At 44.3% G+C, this 17,486-nt stretch overlaps 1 pseudogene; it reads left to right on the forward strand.

Moving 5' to 3' along the window:
• The first annotated feature begins 16,658 nt into the window (after positions 1–16,658).
• On the forward strand, positions 16,659–16,952 carry LOC137770586 (large ribosomal subunit protein eL37 pseudogene; annotated as a pseudogene).
• Positions 16,953–17,486: the final 534 nt, after the last annotated feature.

The raw sequence follows: 17,486 nt of genomic DNA on the forward strand, positions 1-17,486 counted from the left end.
TATGAACTCTAGGCATGAATCTTAGCCTCTTTGCCTCTGATTCTTCATCTATAAAATGGGAAAATAATACTAGCCCCTCTTCATTATAATAATGAGGATTAAGTGGGATCATGTATGTTAAAGTGTCTGTCTTGATGCTTAGCACATAGAAAGTGCTTAATAAATATTTATCCATTTGATGGAATGCACATGTGGTATCTGGCATACTAAACACTCATAATGAGAGGCTATTTAGTCAGTTCATTCTTAGCATTAGACCTGGGTCCCTAGAAGGCACTTAATAAATGCTCTTTCACTCAGTGGAATACTTGCCCAATGACTGGCATAGTAGTTGCTTAATGAATGTTCATTCATTCAGTGGACTCTTAGCACAGTGCATAGCACATAGACAACACTCCATAAATGTTGGTCAAATCCAAGTAGGGAAAGCGGAACTTCATTCATTTAATGAGATTTTGCAATCCCATAAATATTGTATGTTGTTGCCAGGGCTTTACAAAGCAAATCAACCATTGTTGAAATGTTCTCAGCTTGTGCTGGTTAACAAACCGTTGTAAACTATTTTCCAAACATACGGCATTCCATGAATGTGCCATAATAACACTGGTAATGCTAAGCACCCCCAGATCCTAAACAAGTGGTGGGAGAGTGCAGCATATGAGTTAATTCAGAAGTCAACAAAGGATCCTTCTTCACAGAGACGAACACAACTACACAATCCTTCCTAAGCTTGCCCAGAGCTCAGCTTGACAATCATTTTGACAGATCCTAGAGACACTGAACCCCAAGGAAAAATTCCCAAGTGTAGGCAGAGTCTGTCAGGAATTAGAAATGCACATATGCAAATGTATGCCTATAGGAGAGTATGTGTATATATAAAATCTTCTTTTAAAGGATTCGTCTTTGAAAGTTTTGCTGTATTTAAGTACTCTGCAACATGAAAGCATTTTTTTCCTTGGGAAAAAGGCGAGTGGCTTTTAATGGTGTATTTTCTCCTTTTAGAGACCACATTTTCTAGAAAGACCATCAAGGAAAGACTTTTAAGAAAGGAGGGAGAGATGCCTTCAACAGACACTTGGTTTTCCCAATCAGAAGTTCAAGAGGGAGAGACAAACTCTATATAATTCCTGCGCAGAGTAGGTGAGTGACACTGAAGTTTAGTTCTGAAGAATGTGCGTGAATTCTTTAGGCATGAAAGGTGGAGGAAGAACATTCCAGTTCTGAAAGGGAAAGTGACATTTAAGGTATGGCAATGAGTTCGACATGGCTGGCGATCAAGTGTGTGGGGTCCAGGGGTTAGTAGCAGCAAGTGATGCTAAAGAGGTGGGCCAGGCTGGGAGACCTTTAAGCCAAGGTCCATGACCTGTGAGGAATGTTACACTTGCCTCTCTTTCATAACACTTATCTCCATCTGTCTTATTTTGAACTTGGTTGTTTATTAAGGGTTTTTTCTCTGTTTCCTTCTTCCAGTCTGGAACTCCTGGAGACCAGGATTGCATGTGTGTTACCTTTATTCACACTTGCAAGTCTAGCTTAGCACACTGCCCCTAATATGTACAAAACAAGTTTCAAAGTAAATAAAAAGCAAAGACACCTTTCCAGAAGTTAATATCTGTTGCCTACTGTCTAATCTTCCTTCATATACAAGGCCAGTGTGCCAGTTAGGAGTTAATACAGGAAAAAGAAGTCCCTCCAGGTAATTTAAACAGAAGGGCATTTAATACAAGGAATGAGGTGCTTATATAATCCTTGGAGGGCTAGAGGAGCCACTCTGGGGGGCTCCTGGCTCAAGTGCACAACTCCAAAGCTGAGATGCAGAGGTCAGTGAACCTCTGCTGCTGCTGCTTCTGACTTCAACTGCCAGTATCTCTCATTCTCAAAAAGCCGATGACTGCATTACATGCCTTAGACCTGAGTCGGTTCACAGACATGCGTGAGTCTATCACCTCACTGGCCAGCAGCAATGACAACAAGACTGTGGCTTCCAGCTCACTGTGAACTTCCCAGTCTCTTGGAATTTCATCTCAATGGTGGAATCTAATTTGCTTCCAGATCCCCAACTGCAAGGGAACCAGGGAAATGTGGTTTCTAGCCTTCCCGCCCCTGGGATAAAGAAAGACCCCTAAGAAGCGGGTAGGGATGGATGCCTGATTCTAATCAAAGATATCAAGAATAATTCTAATTGCCTGCTGAATACTTGAAGTATGGGCTCTTTTAAAAAATCAAACAAAAAACCTTTTTATAGCCTGGATAACATTTCCTAAGAAATGAAGAATTTTTTCTAGCGCCCGCCTTTTTTTTTTTTTTGGCAGTGCCACGTGGCATGTGGGATCTTAGTTCCCCAACCAGGGGTCGAACCTGTGCCCCCTGCATTGGAAGGGCAGGGTCTTAAACACTGGACCAACAGGGAAGTCCCTAGCAGTCTTATTTCTTAACTAAAATCAGAAGCACCTCCTTTTTCCCAGTCCCTTTCCTCTTCCTCTTTCTTTCTCTTCCTTTTTCTTTCTGAACAATTCTGTCCTGAATTGTGGACACGTGGATCTAGGTGGAGGTGGGAAGGCCATGGAGGTTAAGAGTAGGGTGTCAGAGCCTGGGAGGGAGGAGAGATCATCCTCACGGGGGGATGGCCCGAAACGGGAGTTAAAGTCCAAGAAAGGTGAGGAGAATATCCACGTGGGGGGATGGCCAGTGCGGGGTGTTAGCCTGACCTGGGGTGACGAAGTCATCTACTCAGGGGGAGGAATAGAGACAGCAATGGAAGATAGGTTACATGCAGGGGACTTAATAAGTAAATACATGAGGAATCGTGGAAGCCAGGTTTTTCACTGTGGAGAAAGGAGTCACAGCATGGAAAAGGAGAAGAGTAGGATGAATCCTGTGGTGTTAGTCTGGAATTAAAACTATAAGTTTTCAATGTCTGGAATTAAAACTATAAGTTTTCAACTCATTGTTTTCAATGTATATGTAGATAGACAAATAGATATAGAGATAAATATAGATGTAAATGTGAATTTCTGTGCATGTGTGTGTGTTTCCTGGCTCTGCCTACATAAAGGACCTGGGAACTGTGACACCCCAATGGCAATAATCACAACTAGCATCCAAATCTTGGCTTTCAAATAACATTTTGCATTAAAAGGAACCAGGGCTCCGTGGAGAAATGGCTGATTCCAGGACTAGGGCAGGGAAAGTACAAGATGAGCCTGGAACATCTTGTGCCATAAAGTAAGGAAGGACTCAGAGAATGATGGGGACAAGTCAAGAGGACACAGAATCCAGATTGAAAGGATTCCCCCTGGCCAAATCTAGGACACTTTGAACATCAAAATAAATAATTACAGCAAAGGATGATAACTCATTGAATAAAATAGGAAGCCACGAGTGCAACTGATAAACTACTTAAGCGAAAATTTGATCAAAAACAAGATATTTAAATAGTTTCGAAGTACATGCCCATAAAATTACAGAGGAAGTACCACAATGGTCATTGCAGCTCTATTTATAATAGCCAGGACATGGAAGCAACCTAAGTGTCCATCGACAGATGAATGGATAAAGAAGATGTGGCACATATATACAATGGAATATTACTCAGCCATAAAAGGAAACAAAATTGAGTTATTTGTAGTGAGGTGGATGGACCTAGAGTCTGTCATACAGAGTGAAGTAAGTCAGAAAGAGAAAAACAAATACCGTATGCTAACACGTATATATGGAATCTAAAAAAAAAAAAAAAAAAAGGTCATGAAGAACCTAGGGGCAAGATGGGAATAAAGACACAGACCTACTAGAGAATGGACTTCAGGACACAGGGAGGGGGAAGGGTAAGCTGGGACAAAGTGAGAGAGTGGCATGGACATATATACACTACCAAATGTAAAATAGATAGCTAGTGGGAAGCAGCCACATAGCACAGGGAGCTCAGCTCGGTGCTTTGTGACTACCTAGAAGGGTGGGATAGGGAGGGTGGGAGGGAGGGAGACGGAAGAGGGAAGAGATATGGGGATATATGTATATGTATAACTGATTCACTTTGTTATAAAGCAGAAACTAACACACCATTGTAAAGCAATTATACTCCAATAAAGATGTTTAAAAAAAAATTACAGAGGGAAAAAAGAGTGTAACGTTACAGTGAGAAGCCTGGCAGATGCCACCTTAGGAACTGAACATCGTCAGGGATGGAACAAACTGGAATTTCACACCTCGTGCCAGGATGCAATGAGAAGAACAGCATCGCTTCTGGGATAGTCCTGCCAGAGCTGCACAACTGGGATAATGTCATGAAGAAACATCAGACAAACACAGCTGAACTGATGTTCTACGAAATAACTGGCCTGTAATCTTCAAAAGTGTCAAGGTCGTGAAAATAACGAAAGACTGAGAAACTGTCCCACGCTGAAGGAGACTAAAGCGCATTGACAACTGAGGCCAATGATTCTAGAGTGGAGTCTTCCAGCAGGACTAACAGGACATTATCGGGACCATGCGGGAAATGTGAACGGAGCCTGAGGATTACATAATAGTATTGGATAGATGTTAATTTCTTGAGTTTGACGGTTGCATTGTGGTTATATAGGAGAATATCCTTGTTTGTAGGAAATATCCACTTCACTATTTGGAGGTCACAGGACATCAGATTGGTAACTTATTTTCAAATAATTCAGAAGGAAAAAAAGTTATTTGCATTGTACTTGCCACTCTTTCTTAAGTTTGTGAATATTCCGAAATAAAATTTATTTGTAAAAAATGATAAGTACCCAAGCTCCAGGGGAACGCAGATTTATGAAATCAATAACCTAAAACCTCACCTGTCTTACAGCTTCAAAAAACTCTACTTCACCTTTCCAAACAGATGAGAGTCCTTCTTTTTTTTCACATTGGATCTGGGAAATATAAACTGAAGCTGTACAAGGTTTCTGGAACAAGCAGTATCCCTGGAGGCTTCGTTGGATATATACCCACCTCCAACCTTCCAACGTCTATCATAATGTATGGAAAGAAAACTTGGCGAAGAATAAGAAGACCCAGGATCTGAATGTCATTGTCACCACTTCCTAAATATGCTACTTTGGGCAACTGCTTACCCTCCCTAAGCCTGCGTTTCCTTAACTATAAAATGGAGATAATAATATTTACTTCACGGTATTGTTGGAAGAGTTAAATACAATAATGGGTGTGAACCTGCCTAAATAATGACTGGCATAGGAGCAGAAGGGTTTCGTTTTTAATTGCACAACAACTTAATTTTATATAACCCAAAAAGTTCCTTTGACTCTGCCATTTACTCACTCATTCTCACTCATTTATACACTTAATGTTTGACAAATACTTACCGAGAATCTACTATACACGGTTCTATGGTCCAAGTCAGAAATAATAAACCACAAGTTACCCTTTTTTTTCCTACAAAGAAGAAGATGCAATGGAAAACAATGCTTTACATCCAGCTGTGAATTATGAATTTAAATCAGTTTAATAATCCAACCAAGGGTGTGTTTGCATTTCATTCCCTCTCTCTTCTTGTAGCTATTGAATCCACCCACGTCTCCATCACATACATCTTTATTTTCCAGTGAGTTCTGAAAGATTTCCAAGGTAGAGCAAGACACAGGGAATGCAGCTGACGTCTGCCTCCCCCTGGGAATTAAGTCACTCCATTTCATTCCTCCTGACATTTTCCCCATTGTACTTTCTGCTCTTCCTCAAAATACATCCTTCTCAGAAAACAAATGTACTTATTGACTACCCAGGACAATCTTGGAAACAGTTGCAATTGATCGTGTGTAGCGTTCAGAAAAAACAAAACGACAAACCAAATGCAGAAACCTGTTCCATAAGGTCTCCAAAGCACTAACAGGTTGTTTGGGACATCAAGAGTCCCAGGGGTTTCTCTGTAAACCCCACTTAGGCAGGCAGAGAGATTTCTTTTCCATTTTTAGGCCATTGGCAATTTCGTTTGCTTAGGCTTAATCGTTCCCGGATATTGAGAGGGTACAGAAGGTAATTGTACGTTTGATTTTAATGACTCTTTTGGCCTCGATTTAACATCCTCGCTGAAAAAATTACCAACGAACCCACACGCACAAGGGGTTTTCTGTTTGTTTTTCGGTATTCTTTTTCCTCAAGAAATTCGCCTGAAGGTGAAATACAGATAAAATCCAGCTGTGCAGCCCCGCACCGTTTCTGTGAGTGGACGGGTCTCCGTCACTCAGAGCATCACAAGCGAGAGGCTAGAAAGGGCCCGGTTCCTGCGTCAGAGCCGGGCTGACAGTAGCTGTGCCCTCAGCCAGCCAGGGGAAAGTCCACACCCGTACTCTCGCATCTCCCTCTGGCCCAGCAGCCCTCTGCAATCCGAACTTCTAAAACTGCTCTGGCTAAGTGGCGCCGTACTGGGGCACCTACCTCCCCGACTGCCCAAAGACAGAACAATTTTAACTGCCAGGAATGCGGCAGAACTGTCGCAAGGGCGTGAAATCAGCTACGCAAATTGTGAAATAGCTGTTGTGTGACAGCATCAAATAGTGCAGTCGAGGTCCCCTTGCGGAGAGGAGGTGACCCGACCTCCATCCCTCCAAGTGCCGGCCTTGCCATCCAGTCTGAGGGCCGCGCGCACCCAGAGCCCGCCCAGCCCCGGGACCAAACCCCTCGCCGAGGTCCTCTCCACAGTACCTGGCACAGGTGGCCGCCCCCAGAAAACTCCTCCTGCCTGACTCCCCCTGTCCTCTGCCCCTCCCCCGCGCGCCTCTTTAGCCCCGCCCCCTTCCTTTCCCCTCCCACCCCACCCCGGCGCCTCGCCCGCCCCGCCCCCCCTCGTGTTTTCCTTTCAGTCTCCTCTTTCCCAGTTCTCCCTTTAAAAGTTGGTGCAACCCAGGCCTGGGGAGGAGAGGGGAGAGCAAAATGCCCGCCATATCAGAATCGCTAAGATAGGGTAAATAAATTTTGAAAAAGCATATTTAATAGTGTAACTTAATATTTAATAAAGGAAAGAGATGTCTGAGCTTTTTTTTTTTTAATGCATGGGTTTACATAACACTATGTAAGTTTCACGTGTACAGTATTGTATTTCGACTTTTGTGTACCAGAAAGAGTGCTCACCACCAAGAAGCGTAGTCTCCACCCCTCACCATACAGTTGACCCCCTTTACCCATTTCAACCCCCCACCCCTTCCCCTCTGGTAACCACTACTCTGTTCTTTGTATCTACCTGTTTTGAGATGTCTATTTTTTAATACAAATCTCTGAAGGTTAAGCTCAGCAAAATCTCCTTGGTGATGAACCACGATGCAGGGATTCTTAGCTGTACCCACGGGGTTCTATCGGTTTGTTTTTCTAGGTTTTTTGGGGGGTAGGGGGTGTATGTTTACCAAGACACTACATTCCCTTTGTTTAAGGTTGAGAAACGCTGTTCTCAATAACCTCATCCACTCCTACGGGGCTTCGATTATACCTCGAAGCCGACAGCTGCCAATGCTCTATCTCTAGCTCAGATCTCTCCTTGGAGCCTGCGATCCCGCAGGGACTGCTTACTGGATGTTTCCAATGGCAAGGCTCAAACCTAACAGGTCCGCAGGTGAGCTCACGGTCTTCCCCACACCCTGCTCCCTGTCTCTGCCCTGTGACCGGGCCAGGCACTGGGAATGCCCCAACACCCGGGCTCGACCCATGTTAGAGTCAGCTCTAAACTATCTCATACACCCGTCTTCTCCTCTCCACTGCAGACACTGCCTCAGCTCAGCCCTCCCTCCAGGGTGTTTTAGGAGATAACAGCCTCCCAGCTGCGTTCCTTGGCTTTGAATTCTCCTCCCTCCACGCTGCTGGAAAATGACCCATCTAAAATATTCTAGTGGCTCCTTATTGCTTGTAGAATAAATGTTAATGTTCTCAGAACAACCACGGAAAGCTCATCATAGTAGGACTCCGTCCTACCTTCCCTGTTTCTTTTCTTGACAGCCCTCCTTCCAATTCCACTTGCCAGCCACCTGATTTCCCCCAACCCTCCAGACTCCTTCCCACCTGCTGACTTTTATGCACACAGTTCCCTCTGCCTAGAATTCCACCTCCCTGCCTGGCTACATAGTGAACTCCTCTTCTTCCTACAGACCCCAACTGAGTGACACTTTCTATGTAGAGCTTTTCCACACTCCTCCAGGTATAAATAATTGTTCCCTTCATTGTTTTCCTGCCTCACTTCCTACAGTCTCCTTTAAGCCCTTATCAGTTTGTAAATTTAGTTATTTGGTTAGAGTCTATCTTCTCCTGTGTGTTATGACCTCTTTGAGTGTAGAAGCTGAAGCAGCATCTACATCTATGTTTCCCCAGAATCTTACACAGAGCCTGGTACAGAGCAGGTACTGAATGAATGAGTGATGACCCCATGGTGCCTGCTGCCTTTTCCCAGCATTACTGTGCTCTCAAGTCCTCTGTGACATAATAGGACCATCAGGACAGTAAAGGATTGCAATATCTTTACATTAGTTCCCTAATGCTGCATAGCAAATTACCCCAAACTTAGTGGCTTAAAAAATCAGTCAACACTTGTGATCTCTCTCTGGATAGGGCATTTGGACACTAATTCCTCCCTCATGATGCCTGAGGCCTCAAGTGGAAGATTCAAAGGCCAGGGGCCAGAACTATCTGAACCCTCATTTACTCACATGTTGACACTGACTGTCAGCTGGGGCTTAGCTAAGTGTCAGCCAAAACACTTCCATGTAGCTTCTCCGTGTGGCCTGAGCTTCCTTACAACAGGGTGTATGGATTTCAAGGACAAGTGTCCTAAGAGTGAGAAAAAGCAGGTGAAACCATATTGACTTTTAGACCTCGCCTTGGGGGTCGTGCACCCTCACTTCTGCCACATTCTGTTGATCGAGGCAGTTACAAAGGTCCATCCAGGTCCAAGGGGAGGGAACATAAAACCCACATTTTGAAGGAAAAGTGTTCATATCACATTGTAATAAGAACATGTGGGATGGCATATATATTGATACATTGGTGTGGCTGTATTTGGAAATTATCTGCTATGATGTTCAAGGAACACCGCCCTCTGCTACTGTGGGGACACTAGCCTCATGAAGCATTGGGAGCACATTAGACAAATAACCCTAAATGGCTACCTAACTTGGTCATGAACATTTGTTATGAATCTCAGATGGAAGATTTCCATCCAATTAGCAGGAGCCCCAAACTGTCAGGGACATACAACTGTGTGAAGAGGACTGAAGGAAATTATTTAGGATCTGTTTATTGAATTAACTCACCAAAGACTGACTACTCTGTACCAGGCCCTATAGATGAGCCAGATACATCCCCTGCCTACTAGAAACAAATATACTCAAAACCACTTTTCCTTGCTACACTGAACCAACATCCTTGAACCAAGTTAGTACACTTCCATTTTCTGTTCCCTTGAGATAGAACCTTGGTTCCATATGCAAAATGAACTCTGAGAATATGCCCAATCATACCTGAGTACAGGGACAAAGAAAATTTAGGCTTCCAAGCTGAGTCTCTCTATTGCACAAGGAAGAATTAAATACCCACCATAAAGGTAAAACAGATTAAATATTATTAGTGACTAGAACGTATAGATATTATAGGACTCAGTCTCCTTGTGCGGGAAAACTACAACCCAGGAGCCAAATCCTACCAGGAGCCTGTTTGTTTGGTTTTTTTCCTTAATTAATTTATTTTTTATTTTATTTTTGGCTGCGTTGGGTCTTTGTTGCTGTGCGTGGGCTTTCTCTGGTTTTGGCGAGAGGGGGCTGTTCTTTGTTGCAGTGCACACGCTTCTCATTGCAGTGGCTTCTCTTGTTGCGTAGCACAGGCTCTAGGTGTGTGGGCTTCAGTAGTTGTGGAACGCAGGCTCAGTAGTTGTGGCACGTGGGCTCTAGAGTGCAGGCTCAGTAGTTGTGGCGCACAGGCTTAGTTGCTCCGCAGCATGTGGGATCTTCCCGGGCCAGGGCTCGAACCCATGTCCCCTGCATTGGCAGGTGGATCCTTAACCACTGTGCCACCAGGGAAGCCCCCAGCAGCACGTTTTTATAAATAAAGTTTTATTAGAACACAGCTCTGCTCATTGATTTAAGAATGGCCTGTGGCCACTTTCACGTGGCAGAGTTGAGTAGTTGCCACAGTGACTGTCTGGTCCCATAGACCCTCAAATATTTACTGTCTGGCCCTTTACAGACAAAGTTTGCTGCCCTTCCTCTAAATCTTTTTGCTTGCTTGCATCAATCATAGTGCTGCCTTCTATCATGCTTCACCCATGCACCAGGCTCTATGCTAGGAATCCCTGTATGAATTACTTTCAACTTTACCTGGAACCACCAGGGAAATATTATCCTCATCTTGCAGATGGAGAAAATCAAGATTTTAAGAGATGAAAGATTTGCACAAAGCCACAACCCGTCAGTGGTGGAATTCAAACCCAGGTCAGTATAATTCCAAAGGCCACGCTCTTATCTTCACACCTGTCAGTAAAAGCATGGGGTATAGACACTTCTGCCTTCTGGCTGTCTGGGTGAGAAACAACTGGAATCCAGGAGCTGCCGGACATGATTATTAGCCTAAGGAATCTGCACTCGAGCACAACCACTTTCCCCAAATGACTGATTGTCATGGACATGATTCATCATCCAGCGAGGCGGGGATCACGGAGGTTGCCCCTAGAAGCCAACAGAATGAACAGAGAGGGTTGGGCCACAAAAGCCCTCAGCACACACAGCTGAGACCCGGGGCTTGGAGCTATAGACGCAGAACCACGGAGACTCCACCACCTTCCTCAGAGCTCCTCAATCTGGAGCGTTGCCCAGGCCATCTGGAGGATCAGAAAGAGTCCAGTCGTGACAGGTAGCTTTTATCTGGACAGCAGCCACTGCTGTAATGAGACTCCCCTTAGCACTTGCCAAATTCTGTACATCTCTGGTTCAGCTGGGAGCTGGTACCCCTCCGTGTAAGTCTGCATTCGCCGGCTCCAGACCATTAGTATCCTTAAGAGACAGGAGGCCGAGATGTTTGGGGGCACAGGGCACTTGGGACCACAAGGAATCTACCCAGACATTCCCTGAGAACTCATCTATCACAGCCTTGTTGTTGCTGGGACCCAAGTCTGAGCTCTGCTAACAAAAAGGAGGGCATTGCCCATAGCATACTGAGGTATTTTTTGATCGTTGCTGTTTCGTTTTTAAATTCTCTCACATTCATTACACGTTTTTATCGAGCATCCACCATGCTCGATAAATAAATGAAAGAAAATTCCCTGACATCAATAATAATTATTGAGTGCTTACTCCATACCAGGAATTTCTCTAAAAGCTGTGCAGGCAGAAAGACATTTAAAACTCACAGCAGCACTGCAAGGTAGGTACCAGCCTTGTCTCATTTCACAAAAGAAGAAACTGAGGCACAAGAATGTTCATTCATTCAACAAATGCATCACACACACACACACACACACACACACACACACACGTATATATATAAAGAGAGAGCAAACGTTCTATGCTAATACTCCCAATAACTAGCATGTTTACAATTGGAGGCCTAAAGTTTAAAAAACAAAAATCTTAACCATACACATTTACATACATTTCTGCTCATTGTACCATCCCCACTAAGAAAGCCATTTTTTAGATGGTGAAATCTCAGAGACGTTTAAGGGATTTGCACAAGGTCACACAGCCAGTCGTGGCCTGCCTATCAGGGAAAAGCTTTCTACAGAAGGACCAGAACAAGATCCTCAAGGTACCTGTCAGCTTTAGAACCCAAGGGATCAATTGCAGGGGGCTTTCCTCTCCCACCCTGGCCCCTTGTCCCCTCATTGGGAGTCTACCCGTCACTCCCAGGTCCCTTCTAGCAAAACTCGAGTGTTTTCACCAGTGCGAAGTAGAGTTAGAAATCCCCCGCCATCAGGAAGTGAGAAGCAGCCACCTGGCTTCAGGGTCACCTAACTTCGCCTTAACCATCAGGGTAGAACGTCCTCATGAAAATCAACACAGTGGGGAGGCCGAGTGCTCCCCTGGGAGGGTCACGAAGGCAGAGCCACCACAAGAGCACGTTTGCGTCCCCTCCTGTGAGAGGCTGAGAGCCTCTGCCCGAGAGCCCCAGGGGGAGCAAGTCATCCCTACAGGGAGGAAGGAGGACGGGCTTCCAGGGAGCTGAAAGCCATTTGGGAGTGAAGATGAGCGGATGGGAAGCTAGGGACAGGATACTTGGCCCCAAAGCCAGTGTGCATGAAAGCAGCAGGTCTGGCTTCTTGTGCTGCTTGTAGGTGCATTCTGGAAGCTTCTGAGAGGTTCTCAGAGTCGGTGAGGTCAGTCTTCCAGGGGACCCGAGGTCTGGCTGCCCATCCCAGCCCTTCCAAGGGGTTTTACTGCCCTGGGTTAAACAGTGGTAATCATTTTAGGCCAGAAGCAAACATATTAATGCCAGATGCCAGCTGAGGGGTCACTCCAAGAGTTGAGTGGGTGTCCTGGTGTAAGATTCAATGCACCCACCATGCTGATCAGTTGTGAAGACCAAATGGATTCAGCTTAAGACCTTCAAGAGGGGTTTGTCCAATCATTGGTTTATTCAGGAAATATTTGTTGAGTATCTACCGAGTGTCAAGCATCATTCCTTGTTGCTGGGGTTACCAAGGGGAATAAGGCATATCCCTGCTCAGATCTGTGGACAGACCAACAGATGCATGATGAACCACAGCACAGGGTGAGGACTGGGGCTGAGAATGAGCAGGAGAAAGAAACAACAACCCTGCTGGGACCAGGACTGGAATAAGAAGACCATCGATACTACCAAACCCTTGTTTGAGCCGTGTGACCATCACCGAGTTATTTAAACTCTTTCTGCCTCAGTTCCTTGTCTGTAAAATGGAAATAAAACCAGTTCTTTCCTTGGAAGTGTGTTGTGAGGATTAAATGTAAATCTATATATAGTACTTACAGCAGCACCCAGCACGTCCTGTGCGCCATTGGAGAGTTTGTAATTATTAAATGTTCACTACGCTCGATGGACTTAGAGATTGTCATACAGAGTGAAGTAAGTCAGAAAGAGAAAAACAAATATCATATAATATCACTTATATGTGGAATCTAGAAAAATGGTACAGATGAACTTATTGGCAAAGCAGAAATAGAGTCACAGATGTAGAGAACAAACTTGTGGTTACCAAGGGGGGGTGGGACATATTGGGAGATTGGGATTGACATATATACACTACTATGTATAAAATAGATAGATAACTAATGAGAACCTTCTGTTCAGCAGAGGGAACCCAACTCAGTGATCTGTGGTGACCCAAATGGGAAGGAAATCTAAAAAAGAGTGGATATGTGTATACGTATAACTGATTCACTTTGCTGTACAGCAGAAACTAACACAACATTGTAAAGCAACTATACTACAGTAAAAAAATTTTTTTAAATGTTCACTATGCACTAGGTCCTGTTCTAAGTTTTACATGAATCCATACCTACATGGTTGGGACTCTTGTCAACCCTATTTTATCGGCGCACAAGGAGGCACAAGGAGGTTGTGGGAGGAGTTTGCATAGCTTATAAGCGCTGGGGCCGGGATTTGAACCCAAGCAGTCAGGCACCCAACTCTATGCGCTTGACCTAATACAATTCTGCCTCAGGACCCCACCATGCTGACCCAGCACGGGAAGGGGACAGTTGAGTGGGAAGTCATTCCAGAAGACATAACATTGGAGCTGGTCTTTGGTGACAAATGGTACTTGTAAGGAGTTAGGGAGGTGGAATAGAGGTGTGTCACTTGACGTAGGGTTCAAGGGCATTGATTTGGGAGTTGGAATCCCCAGTACACCATTTGCCAGCAGTATAACCTCCAGTGAGTTGCTAAGTATCTATGCCTCAGTTTCCTCATGTGTAAAACAGGAATCACTATTCCTACCTTGACAGGCTGTTGTACAGATGAAATGAACTCAAGCACTTTGGATGTTCTCTGGCACATAACAAGTGTGCAGAAAATGGAGGCTATTTCCTCCCAGCTTCACTCATCTCCTGCTGCCTTGCATCCCTCTTATTTTCATCCTTTCTCCCTCCTGCCCCCGATGACCCACCCCCATTCTCTTTATGGAACATTGGTAGTTAGTTTCACTTTGTCTGGCTTACTTTGTTCAGCAAATACTCTCTTAGTTTTCCTCATCCCCTCTGGGACCTCTTTCACCATTTCCTTTCCAAGTACCTCTTCCTATGTCCTTTCTGAAACACTGATGTTTCTGCGGGTACCACTGTTGGTCATCTCCTCTCTTCCCACTCTACATACCTGGGTAATCTGTGCATCCATATACTGACAAATCCCAAATCTGTATGTCTGGAGCAGATCACTCTTTTGAGCTCCTGACCCACATTTCTAGCTACCACCTCTGCTGGGATGTCACAGTGCTACGTGTCTAAATTGGAACCATCCTTTTTACCCCCAAAAGTGCTCTACCTCCTGGTAACCCAATCTTAGCAACTGGCACCACCACCCATCCAGTTGCCCAAGCTAGAAACTGGGAGTTGTTTTGGAATCCTCTTACAGTTCCACCTCCACATCTAATGAGTCACCAAGTCTTGTTGATTTCACCTCCTTTGACACCTTCGCCTTCTCTCCAGCTCCACTGCTCCTGCCTGGTTCAGGCTCAGGCCATGTCTTTTATAGTCTTGGCAGGGCTTCCTAACAAAACTCCTTCTCACCAGCCTTTGCCTTCCTTTAATCCATCCTCTGCATCATGGTTGACAAACTTTTTCTGTAAAGGAACAGATAGTAAATATCTTAGGCTTTGTGGCCATAGGATCTCTATCACAACTAAGGAATTCCACCATTGTATGCAAAAGCAGCGGCAGACAATGCATAAATGGATGGGTATGACTCTGTTCCAATAAAATTTTATTTAGAAAAACACGAGCTGCATGGATTTGGCTCATGAGCCATAATTCGCCAGCTCTTGTCCTATATTGTGGCCAAAGTGGTCTAACAAACCTAAGGGCACGTGTCATTCCTCTGTTGAAAATCTTTCATTGATCTCCAGATGCTGTCAAGATAAAGTCTAAGACCCTTAATAAGGCTATTATGTCCTCTGTGATCTGGTCTCTTCTTCCTCTTCTTCTTCTTCTCCTTCTCCTTCTTCTTCTTCCTCTTCTTCTTCTTCTTCTCTTTCTTCTTCTTCTTCTTCTTCTTCTTCTTCTCCTCCTTCTCCTTCTCCTTCTCTTTCTCCTTCTCCTCCTCCTCCTTCTCCTTCTCCTTCTCCTCCTCCTTCTCCTTCTTCTTCTCCTATTTATCACATTACCCATGCTTCAACATTTTCCAACTGCTACAGATCCTAGAGTATATTGTGAATTTTTTCCATCTCTGTGCTTTAAAGTTGCTGTCCCTTCTGCCCCCAAATGTTCCTTCCCTTCATTTATTTAGCACACTGGCACTCATCCCCCCCAAATTCAAGTTAAGTCTCATCACCTGTTTGAAGTCTCCTATCCCACAACTGGAGAGAAAGAGTACTTCTTGTGAAATGTATTTCACTGACAAATTGGGAGGTCTTTGATAATAGAAACTATGTCTCATTCATTTCATATTTTTGATGGCTAAAGGAACCCTCATTTTCACTGTACATAGGAGGAAACTGAGGCACAGGAAACCCATGTTACAAACTCAAGGTCACATAGCAAAGAAGGCTCTATACTGGAATTGAAACCTGGAAAACACGGATCCTGAGTCCAAAACCTATGCTCTCTCTACTTCACTTTAAAAGTCAGAAAGAAAGATCTTTGTCCAGTGTCTACTTATTTCATAGCCTGGAAATAATATCACTAGGTTTTCTCCATATCCAGGAAAGCCTTTAGCAGTAGAACAGGAGAAACAGGATTCTGTATGGCTCCTTCAGAATAAACTATGTGATCTTTCTCTTTTCTCTTACTTTCAAGTCTCTGGGCAAGCTGATGGATGCAACCCATAGGTTCCAAGTGTTGCTGCTGCCTCAACACTCTAAAGAGACTTCTTGGAGTTCTCTAACTAGTTGGGTGGGTCCTCTCCTTCTGTTGGCTCACTTTTCTGGTCCCTTCTGTGAGCATCCTTCACAAAGTAAGTCATTCTGCAAATAAATGAATTTTCCCACCCTATCAGGTGTGCTCACAACACAATGGACAATGAAGTTCGTGGTCTGCATGGTGATCCATTCTCATGTCTCACGCATTACTGTACAGGGAGTGCATACTGCACTTTGTGGTAAGGGTATGGAGTGATGTGAAAAGACTAAAAATGGAAACACAGAACCCAAATTTCCCATTTCTTTCTGAAGCAATAACCCAGAACTGCCTTGATTCCCATTCAGCAATGGGATAAATGCTTTTTAAAAAATCCTTCAAGTTTTGATGCATTTGCAAGAAGGAAGGCAACATCGTACTTCCAGGCACTTGTTTCTTAAATTCAAGCTTTCAAGGATGTGTGAGAACTGACCTTGATCTCTAAGCCTGTGGTTTTCTATCTGAGCTCTGCAGAGTTCTAGGATTGCTCTGAGATCTCCAGGAGTTCTACAGTGAAGTATTCTCCACTAATTGTTGAAGGTTTACACGATGTCCTCTTGAGTTCTATGTTGGGTTCCAGATAAAATTTCTCTTTTAAAAAGTCATTCTATCTTTGGTCTCAGCAGCAGAAGTGAGATGATGAAGGGAACGTCATCGTTTGGAAAGCGTCGGAATAAGACGTACACGTTGTGCCGCCGCTGTGGCTCTAAGGCCTACCACCTTCAGAAGTCGACCTGTGGCAAATGTGGCTACACTGCCAAGCGAAAGAGAGAGCATAACTGGAGTGTTAAAGCTAAAAGACGAAATACCACCGGGACTGGTCGAATGAGACACCTAAAAATTGTATACCGCACATTCAGGCATGGATTCTGTGAAGGAACCACACCTAAACCCAAGGGGGCAGCTGTTGCAGCATCCAGTTCGTCTTAATGATTAGTCATGCAATAAATGTTCTGGTTTAAAAATCAAACAAACAAAAAAGTCATTCTACTGCTTACTAGAAAAAATTAAAAATTAAAACTATAATATTCAAATTGACAGTTTAAATTAATGGCTCTGGAATGTACCTAGGGACCAATTTGTAATAGATCTGCTGACCACTAGTTTCATCAAGAAATAACTGCGGAAGCAAATAAAAATCTGGAAATATTTGCAAGATGATTGAGCAACAAACCCGCTTTTAGCTTTCTATGCCATCCATCAGGTACCACATGCCACCCATCAGGAGCCTCAGCACTTTCCTCTTGGTCACCTCCTTGGTTCCGGACCCCTTGGCCTCACTCATCCTGGCACTATGCTCCACCCTCCCACTTCTCCCCTTTCTGCCACTAGATGCTTACTCACATTTGAAAGTTGACATTTACACTTGATCTTGATACTCAGCTTAGTCTTCCCAGAGTCACAGCTTTGGCTCCCCTTAAACATGATGCAGGCTCTCTTGGCTGCCTCAGGCTGCCTTGGGTG

This window comes from Eschrichtius robustus, chromosome 10, assembly GCF_028021215.1.
Source record: "Eschrichtius robustus isolate mEscRob2 chromosome 10, mEscRob2.pri, whole genome shotgun sequence".
In the NCBI taxonomy this organism is placed as follows: domain Eukaryota; kingdom Metazoa; phylum Chordata; class Mammalia; order Artiodactyla; family Eschrichtiidae; genus Eschrichtius; species Eschrichtius robustus.